Source organism: Arachis ipaensis, chromosome B7 (assembly GCF_059453495.1).
Source record: "Arachis ipaensis isolate K30076 ecotype BB chromosome B7, ASM5945349v1, whole genome shotgun sequence".
Classification (NCBI taxonomy): Eukaryota; Viridiplantae; Streptophyta; class Magnoliopsida; order Fabales; family Fabaceae; genus Arachis; species Arachis ipaensis.
The window spans coordinates 126160327-126174081 of NC_142442.1; positions in this window are offsets into that span (position 1 = coordinate 126160327).

Genomic DNA, 13755 nt, shown 5'->3' on the forward strand with positions numbered 1-13755 from the left:
TAAAGCTTATGTAAATTTTGCTATGAATAGTTAGCCTGTCCCATGTATAGGTTTATTAAATCTATATTGAAACAGTTTAACTTTTCATATTATACCTAACCCAGGGCGCAACTCAAGAATTAACTATGTTGCTCCTAGTTCGTTCACTAATCTCTGTTTGTTTCTGTCATTAAAACTTTACAGACTTTTTCTTCGACTTTTATCTCTTCTTTAACTTTTTATCTTTCAATTGTCTTTGCCTCACTAATATGTTATCACCACTCCCTAGGTATTTTATGAAGGTAATTATGAGATTCTGTGCTTAAAGTTGTCTTTCTAAAACTTTATTACTTTATTATTCCGCATTAAAGGTAATCATTCTGCATTATTTTATTATTTTTATTAAAATATTATTTTTAATTAAATATTATTATTTAATACTTTATTATTATTTATTATTTTATCATTAAATTTTTGAAAATTACCCCTTTTTAACATTTAACCTTTAAAATTCACTTTTTTCCACCCGTAACTTTTAATATTTCTAAACCACCCTAACTTTTTGAAATTACAAAATAACCCCCCAAACACCAAAATATTTACTTCCTTGCCCTTTTATGGATCAAAAAGGTGTTCTTCATTATTCTTCACCACACTCAAAGTTTTCTTCGTATTCTTCATAAAATTTTTCAGATTCTTTCTTTGTTTTCACCCGTTTTTCAATCTTTTCATCAACCGATTTTTACCTAAATTCATAATAAATTAGCAGCCATTAAAACCCCATCATTTCCACTTTATTTCAAAATTAAATCAACCCCAATTTAAGTCCTAGGGTTTGTTTTTCCAGATGCACTCAAGAACATGTTTCATAGCTTGAATATCATCAAATTTCATCAAAATTTCAACAAACATTCACCAAGAATAGCTCATATAAGCAGTCAATTTCAAGCATAACCAAAACATACAGCAATCACCCAACTAAAACAAAATTAATCAAAATTAATTTCACCAAACCCTACCTTGATTTGCTATTCCAAACTCGGTTAGGTTTCTAGGTGGTCTGATGACATGTCAGCATGTCATGTTTTTCTATGCTCTCTCATACAAGAAATTGATGATTTGTGCTTAAATATTGAATGCTTTGGTACTTAAATGGTATATTTCTTTGATCTTTTGATTTGATAAACTTTGTAAGAAATAAGAAGAAAAAGAAGCAAAGAAGCACAAAATAAGCTAAAAGGGAGAAAAAAAAAGAGTTTTGGGGCACACTTTGAAGTTGGAGCACACTTTGGAGCCTTAGGCCACGCTTTTAAAAGCGTGGTCCATGACCAAATCAAGGAAGCTTGACAATCAGCACTCACAAAGCTCGGTTAACTAAGTTAACTTAGCTTTATCGTGAAAAAAAATTCAGCTTGGAAGCAAGATTTTTCGCTAAGTTAAACTTGGGCGTTCACAGCATGACCATGCCTCCTTCAAAGGGCCATAACTTGAGCTACAGACATCTAATTGATGTGCTTCCAGTGTGTTGGAAAGCTGACATTCAGAGCTTTCCAACGATATATAGCAATCCATATTTGGCATGAAATTGAGGCACAAGTGAAAGGCATGTTTAAAGACCAAAAACAAGCAAAAATAGACCAAAGTGGCTTCACCAAGATTCGAAGGGGGAGACACAAGGAATGCAAGGCCAGCAGTGCTAGAGTGAACTAGAAAAATTGCTCCACATGGGCTTCACCAGGATTCGAACAAGGGACCTTGTGCATCCAAGCTTGAAGCGCTACTCTATAATGAAATTTGGTGAGCGAATTGTATCACCCATGGTTCGAATTGGGGGCTCATTCAACAAGCAAGGGGCGCTCAGTTCACTCAATTAACTGAGCGCTAGCAAACTTGGCAAGGCCAAAGCCCAAGGAGCGCTACGCTCTTTGTGACAACCGAGCGCTACCTTGATGCTTGGTCCAAGGAGCTTGTCGTGCAAAATTGGAAGGCCAAGGCAAGGGGGAGTGCTGCGCTCACTCCATCAACCGAGCACTGCCCTGGGATTGGCTCATGGCCAATTTTTGAGTCAAAAATGAAATTAAATTCAAATCTTCACAAAATTAAAAAGCCAATTAGATCCACTCTTCTTCAAATCCAAAGCAAGCAAAGCCCATTAACTCAAAGGCACAAAGATCAATTAGATTAGGAATTTCAGTTAATTGTAATTTGTTTTTAATTTCATTTTCAATTTCACTTTGTAAAGCCTATATAAGGCATCATTTTCATTTTTGTAGAAAGGCTGGCTCTGCTAGAGAGCATTAGGAGTAGTGTAGAATAGCAAGTCCTCATTGAAACGCTTTTAATTTTTCTGCACCTTCTGTTTTTGAATCTTGAATTCAGTTTATGCAAAATTTCAATTTCTTACATCTCTCTGTTGCAATTTCCTCTTCTGCAATTTTTCAATTCAGTTTGTATTTAGCTTGAATTTAAATCTTCTGATCCAATTGCTTCCAATTTACTTTTATGCAATTTAATTATTCTGCAAGTGTTCTGCACTTTTCATTTGATTTTGCTGTGAGCTTAATTTACTCTTCTTGCAAGTTTAATTCTCTGTAATTGTTCTAAGCTTTGATCTATTGCTTTCTTTAAATTTCCAGCACCCAGCCCCCCTTTACATTTCATGAAATTTACATTTCTTGTCATTTAGGATTCTGTCAATTTACATTCCTTATTCTTTAAGTTTCAGTCACTTTACTTTCTGCACTTTAATTTTCCTTGCTATTTACTTTCTGTTGGCTACATTTCATCCAATTTTACTTCAATGTTAGCTTGACTAAACTAATCACCCACTAAAGTTGCTTGATCCATCAATCCCTGTGGGATCGACCTCACTCTAAGTGAGTTATTACTACTTGATGCGACCCGGTACACTTGCCGGTGAGTTAGGTGTTGGAATTTCTTTTCCAATCCATCAAGTTTTTGGCGCCGTTGCCAGGAATTGATTTAGATCAACAATGATTAAGTGGGTGAGAAGTCTAGATTAAGCATTTTCTTTGTTTTTGTTCTCTGATTTAAGTTTATAGCAAGGTGTTTGAGTTATTGCTTTACTAAGAAATTCTTTCTCTGTGACATGAATTTCAATTCTCATTGGTGTTGTGTTTTGCAAAATTCAAATGGAGTTCAACACATCTTATGATCAAACAAATTTTATGGGATATTACCCACCATCACCAATCTCTAATGGTGGCTGGAAATATCACCAAGAAAATACAAATTCTGAATACTCCAATCCATGGAGATTTGCTTCAGAAACAAAAGATGAGCAAGAAAATCACATGAGATATTGTCCAGAACCACAAAATGACTTATGTCATTATCCTTATGGTAGCTGGGCATATCAACAAGAGTATGAACAATCAAGTGAAATGAATTATTTCCCAGAGCCACAAAGTGACTCATATTGCTATGATACTGACATAAATTGTGGCTGGGAAGGGAATTTCAATGTGTCATCTTCTGTTCATCAAGGAACATCATCATTTGATTGTGCTGTCAATACATACATGAAAAATTGTTCCCCAATGCCACAAGATGATTCATAATGTGATGAATTCAACAATTCTTCAAGTTGTGCTTGGGAGAATAAAAATCAGAAAGCATTTGACAATTCATACTCCACTTATCAAGAGCTATTATCACTTGAGCAAACTTTCAATTCATTCCTGGAAAGCTGTCAAACCTCACTCCCAGTTTTTTATCTGAAAATTCTTCATCACTTAACTATCCCTTGACACAAAATCTCTTCCAAAACTCATAGTCTACACAAACTTCCATGAACCAAAGCCTCTCAAGGCTTGAAACCATACTTGAAATATATGAAAGGGAAGCACAGAGATCATGGAAAGAATAAGAGAACTCCCTCACAAATATGGAAGTGTTGTTAGCTCAATTGTTGAGTGCAAAGAAGAAAGAGGAAGGGCAAGATGAGGAAGCCTTTGTGTCAAGTAAAATTTCAATGGAAAAGGAGGTTGTGGAGGTGTTTGAACATGTGGCTTCATATTCACAGAAGCTAATTGAGGTGATAGAGGAACATGAAACTTCACTCCCAAAAGACTTAATGGAAGATCATGTAAAAGAAGAGGAGGAAGCCAATCAAGGAAGTTCACACTCAATTGAAGCAGAAAATTACAGGAAGGAAGAGCTCACTAAACCATCAATTCAAAAATCTCTTGATGAAGAGAACACTCCAACAATCACACAACCACCAAGACTTGGACTCAAGGAAGTGAAGGCAATTAACAAAAGCACCGAGAAGAGGATTGTGACCAAGCTACAAAGGACAATATTCATGAAGAAGAGAAGGTCAACTACAAGCAATCCTCCCCCTGATCCAGCAAGCAAGCTCAATCAAGGCATTAACAAAAGAAAGCTTGCTGAGGAGAGACCAAGACAAGGGGCAATAGCTGAATCTTCTCCTCCCTTGAGGTCATTCCTCTTAACAAACTGGAAGAAAAGGAAGAAAGTGAAGAACATGCCAACCTTAGGTAACACTTCAAATCTCTGCTTGTTTATTTTCTTTCTTTGCTTTGTTTAAATTTTGATAAAGTGGCATATGGTTACATTCTAAGTTTGGTGTTGCCTTGCAACAAATTGTTTTCAATCCTTTTGGATGATTGCATCAAATCAAAAATGAAAGTGCCATACTAGGATTCTAAGTTTGGTGTGCCACTTATTTTCTATGCAATTTGTTCAAGCAACACTACTTGTCTGCATAATCATAATGCCTCTGCAGTTTTATTTTTTTCTCTTTTGATTTGAAACTTTTTCATTCTACTTATTTTAGTCATTTTTCTGTTTTTAAATGCTTTCATTTAGTTTGCTGCTTAACTATTTTTGTTAATACCTCACCAAGAAATCCTTATTCATGACAGATACTTCACTTGGTGATTGTAGTTAACAAATAACAGTTTCATTTGCTTAGTTTTAATTCAAATAAATTGACATATGATTGCATTCTAAGTTTGGTGTTGCTATACAACAAAATTTGCTTCCAATCTTTACTGGATACTTGCATCAATTCCAAGTGAAAGTGTCACACTAAGCTTGGTGTGCCACTTATCTTTTATGTAATGTATTGTACACACCTTCTTATCTATGCAATCACAATGTCTCTGTCCTTTGTGCCTTGATTTTTATCTTTAATTTTGCTTGCTTAGAACACATGTACTACTAACATTTCATTGTGTAAGACATTCATGATCCATCTTAGCCACATAGCCATTGTTCTAATTGTTGCTTGAGGATGAGCAAGCATTCTGAGTTTGGCAAGGGAAAGAGGAAGAATAGAGGAAAAAGGACAACAATAATGAAGATGAAACTACAAGGTTGTAGAGTTCCTTTTCTTCTCATTTGTTTCCAGCACTTAAATTGCATGATTGTCTTCATCTTATCTGTTTACATGTGTGTATGAATAAAATATAGCTTGAATCTTGATTTGTAACATGTTGCTGTGCCATTATAACTACCAACTTGAGTTTTGTGAGTTCAAAGCAGTAAAGTATTATGATCATAAACAAACAAGGAATTAAAGAAGAATTTAGCATGTGCATACAAGTATTGGAAAGCTAGTCTGGTTAATTATTGCTCAATTGCATTAGATCTTACTTAATTGAAGTTTTCATCTAGGACATTTTGTGAAATCTTTTGAAATCATGAAAACCTTGAAGAAACAATTGCAATTTAAGGCAAGAAAAGAAAAAGGGAAAGAATGAGAAAGCTGAAGGCTCTGAGTACCAATGACAATATCATTGTTAAGTACTTGTGTTGTTTATGTATCAAGCAAAAAGCTTCAAAACAAAACACTTAGAGTCAAGGCTAGGCTCAAGTGCAAATGCACTCCCTCAAAGCTCAAGGCTCTGAGCATCAATGATTAGAGAGTCAAGAAAAGAAATAAATGAGCTTAATGAAGTCCTCTAATTAAATGCTTGTGGTGCTTATGTATCAAGTGGTAATACTTGAAAACAAAGCATTTAGAGTTGTAGCTTTGTTATCAACTCATGGGGTAAAACACCCAAAAGGAGAAGCTAATAAGAAAATCAAAAGCTTGTTTCAAGGAAAAATTATAAGGAAAAGATTTCATAAATTGAGCTAGATAGAAGCATCAATCATTTACATTTCTTTTGTGATTGTAGCTTGCATTGAAAACTAGCTTACCATGAACATTAACTCGCTATTCTTCCTATCTTGGATTGTCAATCTTTATTGCATGATTCTTTTCTTGCTTGGGGACAAGCAAGGTTTAAGTTTGGTGTTGTGATGACATGTCATCATGTCATCTTTTTCTATGCTCTCTCATACAAAAAATTGATGATTTGTGCTTAAATATTGAATGCTTTGGTGCTTAAATAGTATATTTCTTTGATCTTTTGATTTGATAAACTTTGTAGGAAATAAGAAGAAAAAGAAGCAAAGAAGCACAAAATAAGCTAAAAGAGAGAAAAAAAGAGTTTTGGGGCATACTTTGAAGTTGGAGCACACTTTGGAGCCTTAGGCCACGCTTTTAAAAGTGTGGCCCATGACCAAATCAAGGAAGTTTGAGAATCAGCACTCACAAAGCTTGGTTAACTAAGTTAACTTAGCTTTATCGTGAAAAAAATTCAGCTTGGAAGCAAGATTTTTCGCTAAGTTAAACTTGGGCGTTCACAGCATGACCATGCCTCCTTCAAAGGGCCATAACTTCAGCTACAAATGTCCAATTGATGTGCTTTCAGTTGCGTTGGAAAGCTGACATTGAGAGCTTTCGAACGATATATAGCAATCAATATTTGGCATGAAAATGAGGCACAATCAAAAGGCATTTTTAAGGACCAAAAACAAGCAAAAATAGACCAAAGTGACTTCACCAAGATTCGAAGGGGGAGACACAAGGAATGCAAGGCCAGTAGCGCTAGAGTGAACTAGAAAAATTGCTCCACATGGGCTTCACCAAAATTCTAACAAGGGACCTTGTGCATCCAAGCTTGAAGCGCTATTCTATAATGAAATTTAGTGAGAAAATTGCATCACCCATGGTTCGAATTGGGGGCTCATTCAACAAGCAAGGGGCGCTCAATTCACTCAATTAACTGAGTGCTAGCAAACTTGGCAAGGCCAAGGCCCTGGGAGCACTGCGCTCTTTGTGACAACCGAGCGCTACCCTGATGCTTGGTCCAAGGAGCTTGTCGCGCAAAATTGGAAGGCCAAGGCAAGGGGGAGTGCTGCGCTCACTCCATCAACCGAGCACTGCCCTGGGAGTGGCTCATGGCCAATTTTTGACTCAAAAATGAAATTAAATTCAAATCTTCACAAAATTAAAAAGCCAATTGGATCTACTCTTCTTCAAATCCAAAGCAAGCAAAGCCCATTAACTCAAAGGCACAAGGATCAATTAGATTAGAAATTTCATTTAATTGTAATTTGTTTTTAATTTCATTTTCAATTTCACTTTATAAAGCCTATATAAGGCATCATTTTTACTTTTGTAGAAAGGCTGGCTCTGCTAGAGAGCATTAGGAGTAGTGTAGAATAGCAAGTCCTCTTTGAAACACTTTTAATTTTTCTGTACTTTCTATTTTTGAATCTTGAATTTAGTTTTTGCAAAATTTCAATTTCTTACATCTCTCTGCTGCAATTTCCTCTTCTGCAATTTTTCAATTCAGTTTGCATTGAGCTTGAATTTAAATCTTCTATTCCAATTGCTTCCAATTTACTTTTATGCAATTTAATTCTTCTGCAAGTGTTCTGCACTTTACATTTGAGTTTGCTGTGAGCTTGATTTACTCTTCCTGCAAGTTTAATTCTCTGCAATTGTTCTAAGCTTTGATCTATTGCTTTCTTTAAATTTCCAGCACCCAGCCTCCCTTTACATTTCATGCAATTTACATTTCCTGTCATTTAAGATTCTTTCAATTTACATTCCTTGTTCTTTAAGTTTCAGTCACTTTACTTTCTGCACTTTAATTTTCCTTGCTATTTACTTTCTGTTGGCTACATTTCATCCAATTTCACTTCAATGTTAGTGACGTCAGGATTTTTGCCAGTAAAGAATGTCATAAAAATAGTCGCGTTGTAGATATAGTCTCTAAACCGACAAAAATCCCTTCGTACAAACGTTTTGGGTGTCACAAGTAACAAACCCCTTAAAAATTGTTAACCGAGTATTCAAACCTCGGGTCGTCTTCTCAAGGAACTGCGAGGAAGTATGTTCTTATTATTAGTTATAAAGGTTGTAATTGGGGTTTAGAAGGTGAGAAGCAAGCAATTTAAATGATGAGTAAATTAAATGACAATTAAAAATAAATAATAACTGTAAAACAACTTTTGGCAAGATAAGGGAAATTAGAGGTCCAACTTAGTTATCTCTCTCAAGTATAATGAAAGTTGCATCTAAACTCCACTTGGTCAACCTTTACCAGGGCAAGGGAGAGTCAAGGGACTAATTAAATTGACCTTTGAATCCTATTTATTTCCTAAGAAAAGGTTGGGATTGCTCAAGTTCAGCTCAATTAGCAAGATCACGATTATCAATTATGTTGAGTTTAATAACTGTTGAGTTACTAAATTCTTAACCAGAACCAAAAGGGGAAAAAGTAAAACTGCTGGAATAATAAAAATATCCTTAGATGGGAAGCAATGATAACTTAAATCAAAGAGAACGATCATAAACTGAAAATACCTCAAATATCATAAAATCAAATAGCAATCTGTAACATGGTAGAATTCTTAATTCAAATTATAATAATCAATTCAGATGTTGGAATAAATAAATAAATAGAAGTAAAACTAAAAGAACATTAAACATGGGATCTAGAGTTACTCTTAAAACAAGAAGAAATCCTAAATCCTAAAAGAGAGAGAGAGAAGATCTCCCTCCCAACTAAATCTAAATCATTGAAAGATAAAATATGCGAGCTCTCCTTGAATGGGTGCATTCCCTCACTTCATAACCTCTGGTCTCTGCCTTCTGGACTAGGATTTGGGCCAAAAAGGGCCTCAGAACTCGTTATGAGCGTTTTCTGCAATTTCTGGTGTGTGGCCTCTGTCACGCGTCCGCGTGGGTCACGCGGTCGCGTCATCTGGAGCTTTTCCTTCCCACGTGGTCACGTCAGTCACGCTTCCGCGTCGTGGGTGTTCTACTCAAGGCGCGCGGTCGCGTCAGTCATGCGGCCGCGTCGCTGCATCTTCGTTTCTGGCACGCAATCGCGTCGTCCATGCGATCGCGTGAACACCAGTTTCCTTCAAAGCTCCGTTTTGCTTTCTCCTTCCATTTTTGTATGTTTTCTTTTCCATCCTCTAAGTCATTCTGCCTTAGAAAATCTGAAACTACTCAACACACTAATCACGGCATCGAATGGAAATAAAGGTAATTAAAATAATTAATTTTCAAAGCTTAGGAAACATGTTTTTCACAATATGACATAATAAGGAAGGGAGAGTAAAACCATGCAATTAATGTGAATAAGTAGGTGAAGGATTGTATAAATCACTCAAATTAAGCACAAAAGAACTCATGAAATATGGGTTTATCAGTTAGCTTGACTAAACTAATCACCCATTAAATTTTCTTGATCCATCAATCCCTGTGGGATCGACCTTGATCTAAGTGAGTTATTACTACTTGATGCGACTCGGTACATTTGCCGGTGAGTTAGGTGTTGGAATTCCGATTTCCATTCATCATGGTCTTTATGCTCTTTTTCTTCCTAAATCACATCAAGAACAACTTTAAATCCATAAACCCTCAACTGACCAAATCTCATTCATCATGTTAGGAAAGGATTTCTCACCTTAAACTTGCTGGAAATTAATGTTTCTTGGCCCACAAGTCAAGCTAAGCATGATTCCTAAGGAAGAACGCCAAGAAAACACATGTTTTAAGCATGCTTCCTTAATACCGAAGCAAAAAGGAGATGGTGCAGCCAACTCACCTTGATTCTAACCTTGATAAGTCATATGGTTATGTAGAGAAAGAAGATAGGATCATTTTAGCCGGATTCGAATTTTGATTTGAGTTTTAGCTTAGAAGAAATCAAGCTTTGAAGATTTGGAACTAAGAACTTTTCTCTCTTTTTCTCTTTTCCTATTTTCAGCCAGAAAGTGAAAATCAGACAACCTTGGAGGTCTTTGGGTGGTAGAAGTGGGCTGTGATTGGTTGGTTTGGAGGTGGATTAAAATAATATTAAAATATCTCAGGTATATAACTACTAAAACTAGATGTATCAGAACACTCATAAAAACATCTCTAAAAATTATTTTCTGAGCTACTAGTATAAATGACACTAGTAACATATTTATTATGAGAATAGAACATGTACAATGAGGACTTAGCATTGCTAAAGTCGTCAGAGAGTGCTAGTGCTAAGCTGCACTAGTAAACTGTGAACCTGGTTAAACCGATTTCCTGTTTTCAACTAAAACAGACCAGGTAACCTTATAATATCATTCAAGAAGCTTCTAATTCTAATATAATATTAATATTATACTATTATCTTTCTTCCATCATGAATCGAGTCCGGTTCATCAAACTGAGACTATTTACAAAAATCAGAATCAAAACTCCTAACCGATACGGTTCAAAAACTAGGTTCTTCGTGATTGCGTTATCGAGTTTGCCCAAAAGAGGTTCTAGTTTAAAGATGGCATAATGACAATGAGAATTTAGATGCTTGATGATACATCAGAGGTGTTCCCTTTACTAATCTTCCGGTGAAATCCGTACCTTCAAAAAAGATCTCGCGTACTCGAAAATTGGGGTTGTTACATTCTAGCCTCCTAATAGAAAATTTTGTCCTCAAAATTTCAGTTACCTGAGAACAGATGCGGGTAATCAGTTTTCATGTTGTCTTCCAGTTCCCAAGTGTGCTATTCTTCTCCTCTTCGTCCCCAAGATACTTTGACCAAGCAAATAGTCTTGCCTCTCAGTTGCTTATCACTTCTTTCTACGATCTCAACTGGTGATGCTTGATATGTCAAATCGTTTTGTAACTGTACTGTCTCAGGTTGTAAAATATGTCTCTCGTCGGAAATATATTTCTTAAGTTGTGAGACATGAAAAACATCGTGAAGGTTTAACAGATATGGAGGAAGGGCTACTTGATAAGCTACTGGACCGACCTTTTTTAGTATTTGGAATGGTCCTATGTATCGAGGGTTAAGCTTTTTAGTCTTAAGGGATCTACCTATTCTAGTAGTCGGGGTTACTTTTAGAAGACATGGTCTCCCTCACTAAACTCTAAGGGTTTACGTCTATTATCGGCATAGCTCTTTTGACGGTTTTGTGTTGTTTGGATCTTCTGACGAACCCCTTTATCTTCTCAGTAGTTTCTTGCACCAAGTCTGGACCTAAAACACTAGCTTCTCCGTCGTCATTCCAACACAATGGTATCTGACATCTTCTTCCGTAGACAGCTTCATATGGTGCCATCCCGATACTTTGCTGGTAACTGTTGTTATAGACGAACTCGACCAACGGCAAATACTTATCCCAACTGCTTTGGTTATCCATCACACACAATATTAACATGTCTTCTAACGTATGGATTGTCCACTATGATTGTCCATCTATCTGAGGATGGTATGTTGTACTCATGTGCAATTCTGTTTCCAACGCTTTCTGAAAAAGCTCCCCAAAATCTGGAAGTAAACCTCGGATCTCGATCTGAGACAATTGACAAAGGTATCCCGTGTAGTCGTATGATTTCTTGAATATATATCCATGCCAACCTTTCTAAAGTATAGTAAACTCGAATCGGAAGGAAATGGGCTGATTTTGTCAACCTGTCCACAATCACCCAAATCGCATCATGTCCTGTTGAGGTTCTAGGCAATCCCGTGATAAAATGCATAGTGATTTGCTCCCATTTCTATTCTGGTATTTCCAAGGGTTGTAGGTTTCCTAATAGTTTCTGATGTTCCACCTTCTCCTTCTGGTAGGTTATACATTTTGTGACACAATCAGATATGTCTTTTTTTAAGCCCAGCCCCCAGAATATTCGTTTCAAATCTTGATACATCTTTGTCACTCCAGAATGCATAGAGAATCTACTTTGGTGAGCTTCTGCAAGAATCTTTTATTGCAATTCTCCAGAGTTAGGCACACAAATTCTGTTCTTGTATCTCCATAGACCACTACGATCCTGTCTCACAGCTTCTGGTTCTTCTGCTCCCATACGTCTCAGAATCGTCATCATTTTTGAACCCTGAACATAGTCTTTGGTATATCTAGCTTGCTTACTCGAATTTGGGGATGACCCGATCGCAAGTCAATCTTCGAGAACATAGTTGCACCTTTCAGTTGATCCATCAAATCATCTATTCGTGGAAGTGGATACTTATTCCTGATAGTAACTTTATTTAGCTGTCGATAATCCACGCAAAGCCTCATTCTACCGATTTTCTTCTTTACCAGTAATACCGGAGCTCCCCAAGGTGATGCACTGGGATGAATAAACTTTCTAAGTATCTCATTCAACTGCTTCTTCAACTCTGCAAGTTCTATTGGTGACATCTGGTATGGTGCTATAGAAATCGGTCCGGTTCCAGATACTAGATCAATGTTGAACTCTATCTCTCACTAAGGAGGAAATTTAGGTATGTTGTCCAGGAAAACATCAGGAAATTCCTTCACCACTCAGATCTGTTCCAGGCTTAATTCACTATCATTCGAGCTAGCCGCTAACAAAACGTACCCCTCACAATCACTCCCGTCTAAGCTAACTCTTACAGAATTTAGATATAAGGTATGGGACAAAAATGGTTTAATATCTAAACTATCAGATGGAATATCAGCAGTTCTTTCAAACCAATCAAGGAAAACATGGTACTTAGATAACCAATCTAATCCTAAAATAACTTCTAAACCACATAAAGGCAAACAGATTAGATCATGTATAGAAGTCCTGTTCCTAATAGCAAATGGTACTTAAAGGCATACTAAACTGGTCAAAGTATTTTGGGATGCAGGTATATAGACAATTAGATCAAAGTTCAACTCAGAGAATTCTAGTCCCAACTCACGAGCAACAGTTAGAGAAATAAAGAAATGCGATGCACCCAAATCATACAGTATAGTTAGAAATCGATTCTTGATATAACACTGATCTTGGATCAGGGCGTCTGATTGCATAGCATCATCAGCAGTCATAGCAAGCACTTGAACTTGTTGTTGGGTTCTGGTTAGCTGTTGGATCATTCTTTTCTTACAGTTCTTGGCCATATGTCCAGGTTCCTCACAAATAAAGCAAGCGTTTGTTCCATATAGGTAAGGTCTATTACCATGATCCTTTCCACATTGCTTACATGTAATATTCACCTGCGCCTGTTGAGGTCATTTACCATTATCCTACCTTGGTCTACCTCTATGTCCACCCGTAGGGCGAGCAGGAATGTTACCAGCTTGCGGGTTTCTTCGTTGTGGTACACCATGCATTTTGAAATGCACCCTCCGACTAGCAAATTGATGATTGCTAGAATTCCATGGTGATAAATTCTGATGACCTATTCTTAACGCTGCCATCTGCATCTCACAGTCCCCCGTCAACATGTTCTGGTTATCCAACTTTGATTTTCCCTTGATTACCGTCCAACAATTTCTTGTCTTATGCCCAATATTGTTACAATAAAAGCATATGCCAGTACTAAGGAAGCAGGGCCTGTTGCCATGATTCTTTCCACATTTTGAGCATATTAAAATATCATGAGAAGTAACAAAGGTCATAGGCCTCCCATTATTCAGTGCATCTGCGTCACTATTCCCGCCAT